The following is a 13907-nucleotide window of genomic DNA, read 5'->3' as shown; positions in this document are numbered from 1 at the left end:
AACTTACCAGGAAACTCAGTGGGGTTTACACTTGGATTCCACTAAGAAAACTTGAGTGCTCAATGCATCTTCGTCATCGCATTTCATCCATAATTCTACCTCATAAAATAACGCATCAGAAGTTCGATTATATATGATATTATTGGTCTGATTAATTATATATGATATAATTGGCTAAATGTATGAGATACATTATTTTAGAGAAAATTAGATATAAATATGATTTATATCAAGTAGAGGAGAAAATACTATAATAGATATGTGATATCAAATTATAAGATAAAAATATAATATGATTATATTTATTAATATTTTAATTGGTTAATTATATGATAATTAAGCCAAAAAATCACGTTCGGATGTGCGTTAGTGGGAATGTGTCTGTTATTGTAACCGATGAATAAAAATGAAATTGGTTTCATTTTGAATGGTTCGAAATCGTCCGAAAAGAGATCAAAGAAGAGCACGTTGGTGAAAATGTAATCGATCGCTTAATTTCAAGAGCCTATACGATAGTTGCTTTATGCCTAAACGATTGTCCATCTCGCGCCTAAACGATTGCACGCTAGTTTCTAAACAATCAGATAGCTTCTGTAAATGATCGTATAATGCCAAGTTTGCTAAACGATCGTATAACTTTTCCTAAATGATTATTCAGTAAAAACCTACACGATCGTGTAGTTTCTCCTAAACGATAAGCATCTTACTATACAATAGCATCTCCTAAACGTATACCTTGTCCTATGAGCACATCATTCATCATTTAGGTATACTTGAGAGAGTAGTCTAAAACCCAAATCTAAGACTCGAGAGAGCGGATTGGAATGCATAGGTAAGAATGGGGATCTTAGAGATAAGCTCTGTTTGCTTTACACAGCATATGCACCCTACAGAATGGATTTGCATGCGTCCATGAAGTAGGATAAAGGGTTATGCGGCAGCACGCTCATGCGGCGAAAGCTAGTAAGCGGGTTATAAAGGTCTAGGCAAGCATAGGCTTCTCGGCAATATCATAGATACACCGTATACGTCCTAAAGTTAGGTTCACGTGTGTGTAACATGATTGCATGGATTGCGTTGACTAGGGTTGCCCTTGGGATCACTCTTAAGTTTTGCGATGAAAACATCTCCGCATTTTATCTACTTTTCCATACATTTATTTCATGTCAAGGTTTGTCGCATCTCTACCTTTCATGCATATTCTTATTGCATTGTCTTATAGATAGGAGTAGGAGTAGGATTAACTTAGTAACATCCCTTTATTCTTTTATTCAACTGTCGTATGCACATCACCGCAAACATATAGTTACAAGTCCCTGTGTTCGATCTTGGATTACCTGAGAAACTTGCGTTCATGTTATAATTGGCGTGAACGTAAGAAAACTTGTGGCAAGACGCATGGTCATCGCATACATTTGTTAACGCAATTTTCATTCCAACGCATGACCATCGACGCATGACTATCAACGCATATCTTAGGAACATGCATCGTATAATGCGTCTACGAGATTTTGGTTGTCGAGTAAAAATTGACTTACAATTTTCGCGCACCAAGTTTTTGGCTCCGTTGCCGTGGACTTGACAACTAAATGTTTGTTAAGTTTTGTGTCTCTACGAGCAAACGTTTTATCTTGGGTGTATTGCAGCTTGTGCGACCAAGTTGCAAATAATATTAAAGTGTAGGCAATGAGCTAAAAGTCAGTATTAACCCCAAGGTAGGAGGGCAATCAGTCGCAAAAGAACCGAAGCCAGTTCTAAGCTCATGGTGGTCAACATGCACCCAACAATTGCCGAAGTTCCAATGGTCAAGGCAACTTGACCCAAGCAGTTGAGAGCCATCTCCTGCATAGAAGACTCCTTGCGGTAACAACACGCCTATTTTTTTTCAGGGACATCTTTTGCTCTATCTTTACTTTGCTTTCTTAGTATATGTTATTTTTATTTTTATTGTTATTTTGGATATATGGTTGCTTCCTTGGTTGTGGTACGTTTGCTTTTGCAGGTAAAACAATAAGTCTCCTCGGTTCGTGGTCCAACGGAAGAATTCCTTTCACCCTTCAATGCATGACTTCAATCGCATGGATTCCAACGTATGAGCGCATGCGTTGTTCCACCTAAGGTCTTTTCTTGTTATCTTATATGCCTTATCCTCTTGAAATCCTTTCTTTCCCGATTGCGTTGTTTTGCAATGTTTCTATGATGGTATGTATAGTTCACCGCATTTTCTAACTAATCAACACAAGGCATTCGTTACTTTTATTAGCTTCCTCAAGTTTTGAAAGTCTTATTTTGCACAAACCTTTGTTCAAACATCTATTATCGCATTCTTGTAATTTTATTTTTTAGCTTTGTAGTGAGAACGCTGCCAACCTCTAAGTTTGGGGGTGGCAGCAGTCTCGGAGAATTACGTTCATTATATTGCGATCATTTGAAAAAAAAAATTAAAAATTTTTTAAGTGAAATTTTGAGAATAATAACTCCACTGTCAATGCAATGGGGAAACCCTTGTTGATAAGAGTTAAGTTATGGAAGGAACTTGCTCGTAGTTGGATGTCTGCATGACACACGTGAGGGCAAGCCAAAACGAAGGCAAGTCATCAAGATCAGTGCATTAGCGCAACTCCTCTGTCCGGCGCAAGCCAAAACAAACGAGACAAGAGTTGAGTTGAATATGGAATGCAACCAAAGTTGGATGCCCGCATGACACACGTGGGGGCTGTCTCTTATACACATCTAGATGTGTATAAGAGACAAGAGATAAGCTCAGTTTGCTTTACACAGCGTATGCACCCTACATAATGGATTTGCATGCGTCCAGGAAGTAGGATAAGGGGTTATGCGGCAGCACGCTCATACTGCGAGAGCTAGTGAGCGGGTTATGGAGGTCTAGGTAGGCATAGGCTTCTCGGCAATATCACAGATACACCGCATACGTCCTAGAGTTAGGTTCACGTGTGTGTAGCATGATTGCATGGATTGCGTTGACTAGGGTTGCCCTTGCGATCACTCTTAAGTTTTGCAATGAAAACATCTCCGCATTTTATCTACTTTCCCATACATTTATTTCATGTCAAGGTTTGTCGCATCTCTACCTTTCATGCATATTCTCATTGCATTGTCTTATAGATAGGAGTCTGTCTCTTATACACATCTAGATGTGTATAAGAGACAGGTGTTAAGGGATTATGGCCATTGAATGATTGCGGCTACGCGACAATGTATTCTAATGGGATCAACGCAAGGTAGGTGGAATGAACGCATCAACGCATCTACCTCGAGAAAATCTAAAGTTGATGTTGACATTTCACCTACCACGCCGTTGGTGACAAAGGTTCAGAAAGGATGAATGCGCCGAACGTCAGACTTAGAGTAGTCTAATTAATGCTGTCAGTGGCCAAGCTCTATAAATAGAAGCCGATGAGCTCAAATTCATTTTATCCAAGGTTTTCGCTTGAGGTTCACCTGGGGTGGATCCTTGTGATCTAGACAAAATGCATGAGAAGACGCTGAGAGTTCTTCACCTCCTTCATCCATTCCGAGTGACGACCGGAGCCTTCGATCGGAGCTAGATCTCGAGAGAGTCAGCTCCTCCGCCCATCCATGGCACCACCGATAGCCTTGACGCGCATCCACTAGAAGCAAAGTTTTGCTTCTAACCGATCATTTCTTTTTCCTTTCTTTTCCTATATTGTATTGTATGACATTTTGAATTAAGAAATTAATACAATGTATTTTCAATGCATTTCTCTATTCCTTCGACTCCATCTCCATCTTCTTTGCTTAGCATTTTTACTTTCATTGCAACACTTAGTGAGATTGCTTAGGTATTGCATACTTAGTCATGTGGATTAGGGATATGAAGCATGTAGCAACCTACCGAGAGGTATGCGTTGCTTGAGTGTGTGAGTAACCTTATTTGCTTAGTGTGAAGATACGACAATGCCTGTCTATAGGCTAACGCAATGCTTGTCTATAAGTAAAGTCAGCAACAACCAACTGCTCGGGAGGGTAAGTGGTTTGTCGCATTAAGCAATGTTTGCGTTGTTCACTAGGGATAGTAACAACCTTGCGTCAATCAAATTCATATGGTTACCTTGTTCTATGAGTGCATCATTCATCATTTGGGCATACTTGAGAGACTAGTCTAAAACTCAAATCAAAGACTCGAGAGAGCGGATTGGAACGCATAGGTAAGAATGGGGATCTTAGAGATAAGCTCAGTTTGCTTTACACAGCGTATGCACCCTACATAATGGATTTGCATGCGTCTAGGAAGTAGGATAAGGGGTTATGCGGCAGCACGCTCATACTGCTAGAGCTAGTGAATGGGTTATGGAGGTCTAGGTAGACATAGGCTTCTCGGCAATATCACAGATACACCGCATACGTCCTAAAGTTAGGTTCACGTGTGTATAACATGATTGCATGGATTGCATTGACTAGGGTTGCCCTTGCGATCACTCTTAAGTTTTGCGATGAAAAAATCTCCGCATTTTATCTACTTTCCCATACATTTATTTCATGTCAAGGTTTATCGCATCTCTACCTTTCATGCATATTCTCATTGCATTGTCTGATAGATAAGAGTAGGAGTAGGATTAACTTAGCAACATCCCTTTTATTCTTTTATTCAACCGCCGCATGCACATCACTGTAAACATATAGTTACAAGTCCCTGTATTCGACCTTAGATTACCCGAGAAACTTACGTTTATCTTATACTTGGCGTGAACGCAAGAAAATTTGTGGCAGGACGCATGGTCATCGCATACATTCGTTAACGCAATTTTCATCCAACGCATGACCATCGACGTATGACTATCAATGCATATCTTAGGAACATGCATCGCATAATGCGTCCACAGGATTTTGGTGGTTGAGTAAAAATTGACTTCCAATTTCTGTGCACCACCTCACTGCGTACGTGAGTTTGTGGTTGTTCGTGCTGCTGCAGTAGATGCATCTACTGGGCATTGGTTGATCGGGTAGAGGTTTCCGCATCTGCTGGTATGGCAACTCTCTCCCTCGTTTATTTTTGTTCAAAGCATGCCTTTAATTGACTGTTCGTTTGTATAAATGTGTGTTTGAACGTATTTGATGTTTTTCGGTCACTATGAAATTGGAGCAATCCGAACGCGCTCATGGAACTCTTCCGTAAGAGATTGATAACGGACAGAAATGCACATTATCATAGTGCTAAATTCTTAAACAATGTTGGCTTGTGTTGATAGAACATGTTAAATTACGTCCAAAAAGCATCAAATTCATAATATTGCGGTCGCATGCGTTCATCGCATAGGAATAGTTGATTTTTGTATTTTTATGCAGAAAATGCATTGACGCAAGACGAAAATTACGATCATAGGAAATCATTGGTTGAGCGCAGCATTACCGCAAGGCTTTGAATGATTGTATTCGCAAACATTTGCTCAAGAAGGATTGCCACAACTTGGTCAGCGTAACATGGTGGGCGCATCTGGGTGAAAGGCATAATTAATCACGATGGGACAGAAAGCTGATGACAGTCAAATCCGAATTAAGTTGACAATCGCTAACGATAACAAGTATATTCAGCTTTTTGGTGACAAATATTCGGCATATCAGTCAGGAATTAAGGTCGTCCTATCTGTGCAATTGTAAGAGAAAAGCCACCTTTCACCCTGGAAGTTCTATAAATACCAAAGGAATCCTTCAGAAAAGTGGTTCAACTATTTTATGAGTTCACAGTTCTGTTCATAGTTTAGCCTTGTTCTTAGATTTTCTTTTACCTTAAGGCGGACGCGAGAGAAGGTTGTGCCGACAGATCGTTCCGGTAAGCTTGGGAGAGCGCCGGAAGCTTCAAGAATAGAGAGACGGCCGACGCCTGTGGAAGCAAGAATATCTTTTGAACCGAATAGAGATTTACCATGTAAAAGCCTTGGTCAGCAAGGAATTGTTACCAGGCTCTCTACCTTTATCTTCCATAGTTATTTTGTACTCAACTCATTTCTAAAAATGGAATTTACTTCTCTATATTTGTTCACTCTCTGTTATTTACGCATGAGTAGCTAAATCTGTTGAATGGGTTGAGAAGCACTTAGCTAGCACAACTGGGAATCTTGACGCATTCCTAAGTAACGCTAGCTAAAGACCTTCTCGACTCGTTCATCCGCATACTCGGTGCATCTATCACACAATCCGATTTTTCTCAAATCCACCCCATTTGTTTATTTTACATTACCGTAATCAACAACAAACCAACAATTAATTGAGTTACCGGTTATCGCAAAGTTTTCTAAAAATTACCATCGCAACCTATTTTCACAAGTCCCTGAGTTCGACCCTGGACTTACTAGGAAACTCAGTGGAGTTTACACTTGGATTTCACTGAGGAAACTTGAGTGCTCAATGCATTTTTTACCATTGCATTTCATACACAATTTCACTTCATAAAATAACGCATCAGAGATTCTTCAGTTACCATAACTGCAGGATAACAACATACACATGAAGGATCTCATACCGAGAGTTCCATGAGCGAGCTTAGATCGCTCCGATTTCACAGTGACCAAAACATAAACGATATACATTCCATACTAATAGTTATGCATATTAAACTCATCAACGGCATGCTCAGAATACATTAAAACATAGGAAAAAGAGGTTCATATCAAAGGAAGACAATCTTCGTATGTGTGAACCCAAAGCAACGGAAAACTCCCATCGATCTACCAGCACCCGGCGAGTTTGTCAACTGTTACTGCACGATCCGAGCGTACACGAATAAGGCCACGGAGACAACACCACCATAAAGGAAGCCCGAGTATCCTTGGCGTCAAAAACCCAAAGAGTGGGCTCTTGTGAGTTTGATAGAGGATGGAGGACAAGACTTTGTGTAGACGATAAGCGCGGGCGAGAAGAACTCTGCTATCGTATAGCAGAGACACTTATCGTATAGTAGAACTACATGATCGTTTAGGAAAAACTGAACGATCGTTTAGGAAAGAGGTATACGATCGTTTAGAGAACGTGTGAACTAGACGATCGTTTAGACGAATGAAATTCTATCGTATAGGCTTTCGCGATCGCTCTTTCACAGTTTCTTTTTGGGCGCGGGTGAAGAGAATGCACGATTGAATTATTTTTTTTCAAAATGAAAATGATTTTCAAACTTTAACCCGCCAGTTACCTTACCTTTTCGGCCCCTTCTTCCCACGTTCAAACGTGAATTAATTGGTTAATTATTAAATAATTAATCAATTAATTTAATTAATAAATATAATCATATTATATTTATATCCTATAGTTTGATATCATATATCTACTATAGTATTTTTCTTCTACTTGATATAAATCATATTTATATCTAATTTCCTCCAAAATAATGTATCTCATATATTTAGCCATTTATATCATATATAATTAACCAGTCCAATTATATCATATATAATTGAACTTCCTCTTGTCAATTTGAACATTTCAAATTAACCTAAACACTGGTTTTCGACTTTATCCAAGCTACCCAGGTGACCTAATGAACCTGTGGCTCGAAGCTCCAATGGTATGTGAATAGCTGACTAAAACTCTTTAACCATGAGATTCACCATCCGTTAATTGTCAGTAATTCCACTAAAGACCAACAGTTGAACTCTTCTTACCACAGATATATTTCTGTGTCCATTGGAATAACCAATCATGAGTATAATGATCTTTCACAGATGCTTGTAAGTACAACTGGGCCAATTTACCATTTTGCCCCTGTAGTTACATCTCACTCCTTAAGTACCACTGATTCCTCTATAAACAATACAACATCATTCAAGCCCCGGAATCAGCCCTTAAGGGAGCCATTTATCTACTTACCCCTGCCTCGGGGAATGAGTGAATTCCATCTTGTATAGTTGAGTTCCCAACTCCCAAATCAGACGAATCCCAAAATGGTAGGTTTGAATCGGCGACTTGGCCACTCGCACCCATACAAATCAAAGGATCGCCCTCAATGGCAGGAGTTCCCAACTCACTCAAGATTGAGGTCATGTTACCTATGGTCATCCTAGTGAAGTGAAGTTTCTATCATGAACAATGTTATATAACGAGACATTAACACTTCGCAGTCAGGTCTTATACAAACTCTTTGTATAGGACGCCCCCGCTCGCATGTCCCCAACACGAATGTTCAGGATCAGACCATCTGTGGCAAATCACAACACTTGTTTTCATTCCACAAAGTGGGCCATTTCCGTAGCATTACCAGGATAAGGTTTCCCTCCTATATCCATATACTGTAGACCATTTTGGTTATCACTCAAGACATGATCCATTTGTATGTCACCACATACATGCTTGAGTCACATACAGATAACCAGGGATTTTATGTTTATTGGTTTGTGATAAAGCAAATAAAACAAATAACCGAGCAAAACAACAAGATGTTAAGTAAATATCATATATTAATAATCACAGATGTTTGTATATACTGTTTATAAACTACAGGACACGAGACTTTAGGGCATCAACCCGAATAACACAATCATCTAATTTAGCATAAATTGAAATTCAAACTCAACTTCAGAACATTAACTATACTTTATATAGCTACACGTTTATGTTGTGACCATAACTGCAGGATAACAACATACACAATCTTATAATTAAGTTTACTACAAAAGTCGAAGAGCTCATACCTAGTTCGATCTATCTTTCATGAGCTGTAAGAGCATAGCTTTCATATCCTCCATCTCAGATTGTCTCCTGGCATTCTGTTTGTCCAATCTAGTCAATCTAGCTTGAAGAACTCTATCTCTTATTATTGCTCCTCTATAATTCTTGATGAAGATGCACTGGACGATGACCCCCTAGATTTTTTCACTTTTTTACCCTTCGATGTCCTACCAAGGCCCACTTCTGCGCCCAACACCTGCTCGCATATTTCTTCCTCCGATATTAGTTCAGACCCTTCTTGGGTGGAGGATTCTTTCAGCTCAACCATTTGACTCTACATCAATAATTAAGACTAATTATTGTATGACAATTGTATATGAATAAAGTTACATTGAGGAATAAAAACTTACATATGCATCATTTGCAGCCTGATTAACAAATGTGTTATCACTCCTATAGTGTGTTTACGCAAATAAGTCCACTAGGTCCATTATTTGACCGTCAGGTCCTTTTTGTAAAATAATTCACAAGAAAATGAGATATTTATTGGGATTGGTGTCCTAATTCTCCCGGAGTCTCGTAGTTTGTAAATTGTACACATTGTTATGACTAAAATAAGAGTTATTTTATTTGACATTTACTCATATCCAATAAACAAAGCTCCATGGTTATTGTATGTAAACTTAAACATGTATATGAGATATACAAATGGATCATGCCTTAAGTGATAACCTAAAAAGGTTTGTAGTATAAGGATTAAGGAGGGATACCTGATCCTAGTGACACTACGAATATAGCCCACTTTGTAGAGGTTTATAAGTGTTGTGAACTACTACAGATGGTAGATCCTGACCATTCATGTGGAGACATGCAGCGAGGATGTCCTATACAAAGAGTTTGTATAAGACCGGACCACGAGATGACTAGTCTCTTTATATAACGTCGTTGATACTTGAGACTTACATCTCACCTAAATGATCAAAGGTGACATGACCTCAATCCTGAGTGTTTTGGGAACTTTTGCCTTTGAAGGCGGTCATTTGATTAGTATGGGTGAGAGTGGCCAGATTGCCAACTCAACATGCCTACCTTTTTGGGGATTTGTCTGATTTCGGAGCTAGGAACTCAATTACACAAGATGAAATTCACTCCTACCCTGAAATAGAGGTAAGTAGACAGATTGCTCCCTTAAGGGCTGATTTCGGGTCTTGAACATAGTGGCCACAGCTTCTCTTTAGAAGAGAGGACTCAGTCATAGTAGGACTATGACTTATGTTCATTAGAGGGATCATTGGTATTGAAGAAGTTAGATGTAACTACAAAGGCATAACGATTATTAGCCCAGCTGTACTTATAAGTGATCTATGAAGGGTTATCGCACTATTGATTGGTTGATATAGACACAAAGTATATCTGTAGTAAGAAGAGTGCAGCTGTCGGTCTTTAGTGGAGTGTCTAGCAGTTAACGAATGGTGGATCCTGTGACTAAAGAGTTTAGTCAGTTATTCACGTACCATTGGAGCTTCAAGCTACAGGTCTATAAGGTCCCTTTGGTAGCTCAATGGATTCAAGTTGAGAATCAGTTCTTGGTGTTGATTTGAAATGTTCAAATTGACAAGAGAAAATTCGATTATATATGAAAGTAGAGGATTAATGTAAATGAGATTTACATTAAGTACAATAAAATAGAAAAAGAGCTATAGTTTATATGTTTCATGAGATGAAATATTAAAACGATAGGTTATAAATATAATATGGTAAGTTGGTTTTCATATATATATTTATAATAATATTAATTACTGGATAATTATCTCTTTTTCTCTAATAACCAATTGAATCGGAGGCTATTGGTGGTTTTATGATAACCGTGAGATAAAAGGAAAAATGTTTTCCTAAATTTAGAGCTATTCTCGAAAAAGACTCGTGTAATTGTTGTCAAGTGAATTGGATTCACTAAATGATAGCTGAAAGATACATTAAACATTTTGGAGTGTTACTATACGATAGTTCACTCAGCTGGTCATAGCTAAAAGATCGCAGGCCTTTTTCTATACGATAGATAGCTTTCTTCTAAACGATTGAGCATTTGTCTATGATGCGTTATTTTATGAGGTGGAATTATGGATGAATTGCGATGATGAAAATGCGTTGAGCACTCAATTTTTCTCAATGGAATCCAAGTGTAAACCCTACTGAGTTTTCTGGTAAGTCCAGGGTTGAACTCAGAGACTTGGGAAAACAATATGCGGTGGTAATTTTCTGGAAAACTTTGCAGTAACTGGTAACTCAAATAGTTGTGGTTTGTTTGTTGTGGTAATGAAAATAAACAAATGTGGTAGAGTTCGAAAAGAGTTGACAAACGGAAGATGCAATGAGTATGTGGTGAATGGGTTGAGAAGAGTTTCGGCTAACACTCCCTAGAATGCCTTTTTTAAAGGATGTCTTTGGTATTTATAGAGCTTCGAGGTGAAGGGCGGCTTCTCTCTTATGATTGCACAGATGGGATGGCTTTAATTCCCTGATTGATACATCGAATATTTGTCACTGAAATGCTGAATGTACTTATTATCGTTAGCGGCTGTTAACTTAATTCGGATTCGACCGTTATTAGCTTTCTGTCCCATCGTGAATAATTATGCCTTTCACCCATTCGACCGTCAATGTTAACTGATTGCAGTAATTGGTGTGTGGAAGATTGGAAGTCAATTTTACTCGACAACCAAAATCCCATGGATGCGGTATGCGATGCATATTCATAAGATATGCGTTGATAGTTATGCGCCGATGGTCATGCGTTGGAATGAAAATGCGCCAACAAATGTATGCGATAACCATGCATCCTGCCACAAGTTTTCTTGCGCTCACGCCAAGTATAACATGAACGCAAGTTTCTCGAGTAATCTGAGGTCAAACACAGGGACTTGTAACTATATGTTTGCAGTGATGTGTATGCGACAGTATAAATAAAAGAATGGAGGGGATATTGCTAAGTTAATCCTACTCCTACTCCTATCTAATAGACAACGCAATGAGAATATGCATGAGAGGTAGAGATACGAAAAACCTTGACATGAAATAAATGTATGGGAAAATAGATGAAAGCGGAGATGAAATTGCAACCCTTAAGAGTGACTGCATGGGCAACCCTAGTCAATGCAAGCCAATGCGATCATGCAACACATATACAATAGTAAACCACCTCTCGGTGCGAATGCTACGGCTTCTATTGCTAGAACGCATTCGATATATGCGCTAAATCTCAAGGCCTACATATAAGCCTCTATTCCTATTTATGCGATGACAAAATGAAATTCACACAAATATGCGACCACATAATATCATTCCTATTCCTAGGGTGCATGCGATGCAGTGTTGACAAACAGAGCTTATCTCTAAGTCCCTATCTCTTGCTTATGCTAATCTAATCTTGCTCTCTCGAGTCTAGATTCTAACCCAGCTCTCTCGAGTCATTAGGTTCTTTCTTTAGACTCTCTCTCGAGTATCTCTAAAGTGGTGTTGGGCACAACATAAATCAAGACAAACGCATGAACTTGGTTGATGCAAGGTTGTTACTATCCCTAGTGAACAATGCATACATTGCTTAGCGACAAACCACTTACCTTCTCGGACAGTTTGTTGCTGACTTTACTCATAGACAAGCAATGCGTTAGCCTATAGACAGGCGTTGCCGCAGCTTCACACTAAGCAAATAAGGTTACTCACACACTCACGCAATGCATACCTTTCGGTAGGTTCCTACATGCTTCATATTCCTAATCCACATGACTAAGTATGCAATACCCAAGCGATCTCACTAAGTGTTACAATGAAAGTAAAGATGCTAAGCAAGAAGATGGAAATGGAGTCGAAGGAATAGAGAAATGCATTGAAAACACATTGTATTAATTTCTTAATTCCAAAATGTCGTACAATACAATATGAGAAAAGAAAGGAAAAGGAAATAACCGACTGGAAGCAAGGATTTGCTTCCTGTGGATGTGCGTCAGGGCTGCCGATGGTGTCATGGATGGGTGGAGGAGCTGACTCTCTCGAGATTTAGTTCCGATCATCACTCGGAATGGATGAAAGAGGTGAAGAACTCTCAGCCATCTTCTCATGCAATTTGTCTAGATCGTGGGGAAAATCCCTAGTTCACAAGGATCGTCCCCGGATGATTTTGAATTTTGCTCATCGGCTTCTATTTATAGAGTTTGGACCATCGACAGTATTAATTGGACTGCTCTGAGTTTGACGTTTGGCGCATCAGTGCTTTCTGAACCTCTGCCACCAACGGCGCGGTAGGTAAAATGTCAGCATCAGCTTTAGATTTTCTCGAGGTAGATGCGTTGATGCGTTCATTCCACCTACCTTGCGTTGATCCCATTAGAATGCATTATCGCATAGCCACAATCATTTAATGGCCGCATTTGCTTAACACCACAACTCTACATGATGACCGCAATCGCTTGATGAGCGCAACTTCCATGCGATGGATGCATATGGCTGATTACCGCAGCATCCATGCGTTGATTGATGCGTTTGCCTTTGCGATAGAGTGTTTTTCTGCATGTGGCCGTCTATGCAATGGTTTGATTTCCGCTTTTGCGTTCATTTCCTGCATTAGTTACAAAAATAGAACATTGAATGCATAATTAATGGGTTAGCTGAGATTAAACATGCTGATCGACGCAAACTCATATTCTCATGAATTCCTATCATGATCGACGCAATTTCTGCCTAAGATGGCATGTGTAAGGGCATAAAATGATGATGCGGTGATATGCGATACTACTTCTAGATGTATGCGTTATTAATGGAATGCTTGTAGTATGCTATGCGTTATCACAAGTTTCCTTGTGTTGAAACCAAGTATAATTTCAACGCAAATTTCTCGGAGTGATCCGAGGTCGAACACAGGGATTGTGTAGTTAATGCATTACGTTCGTGATATATGCGACCGGGGGTTTTTCAATTAATAAAAGATTGGTTTATACAGGTATTTAAAATTGCAGTAAAGTAAAATATGTGGTAAAGTAAAGTTGCGATAATACAATAAAAGTGCATAAAAGTAAACCTAAGCTAATATGATACAAGATATAGGATACTGATACATGATACTGAGATTGAGACTGATTGTGAAGATTATACAAAGAGTTGTGTTATGCGGTGGCAAGTTTTTATGTATGAAACAGAGATAGAAAGGGTAATTAATATAAACATCACAAGTTCATTAATTGCGTTAAAGATATAACTACAGTTCCGCTTTC

This window comes from Benincasa hispida, chromosome 5 (assembly GCF_009727055.1).
Source record: "Benincasa hispida cultivar B227 chromosome 5, ASM972705v1, whole genome shotgun sequence".
Lineage (NCBI taxonomy): Eukaryota > Viridiplantae > Streptophyta > Magnoliopsida > Cucurbitales > Cucurbitaceae > Benincasa > Benincasa hispida.
This window is presented reverse-complemented; position numbering follows the sequence as displayed.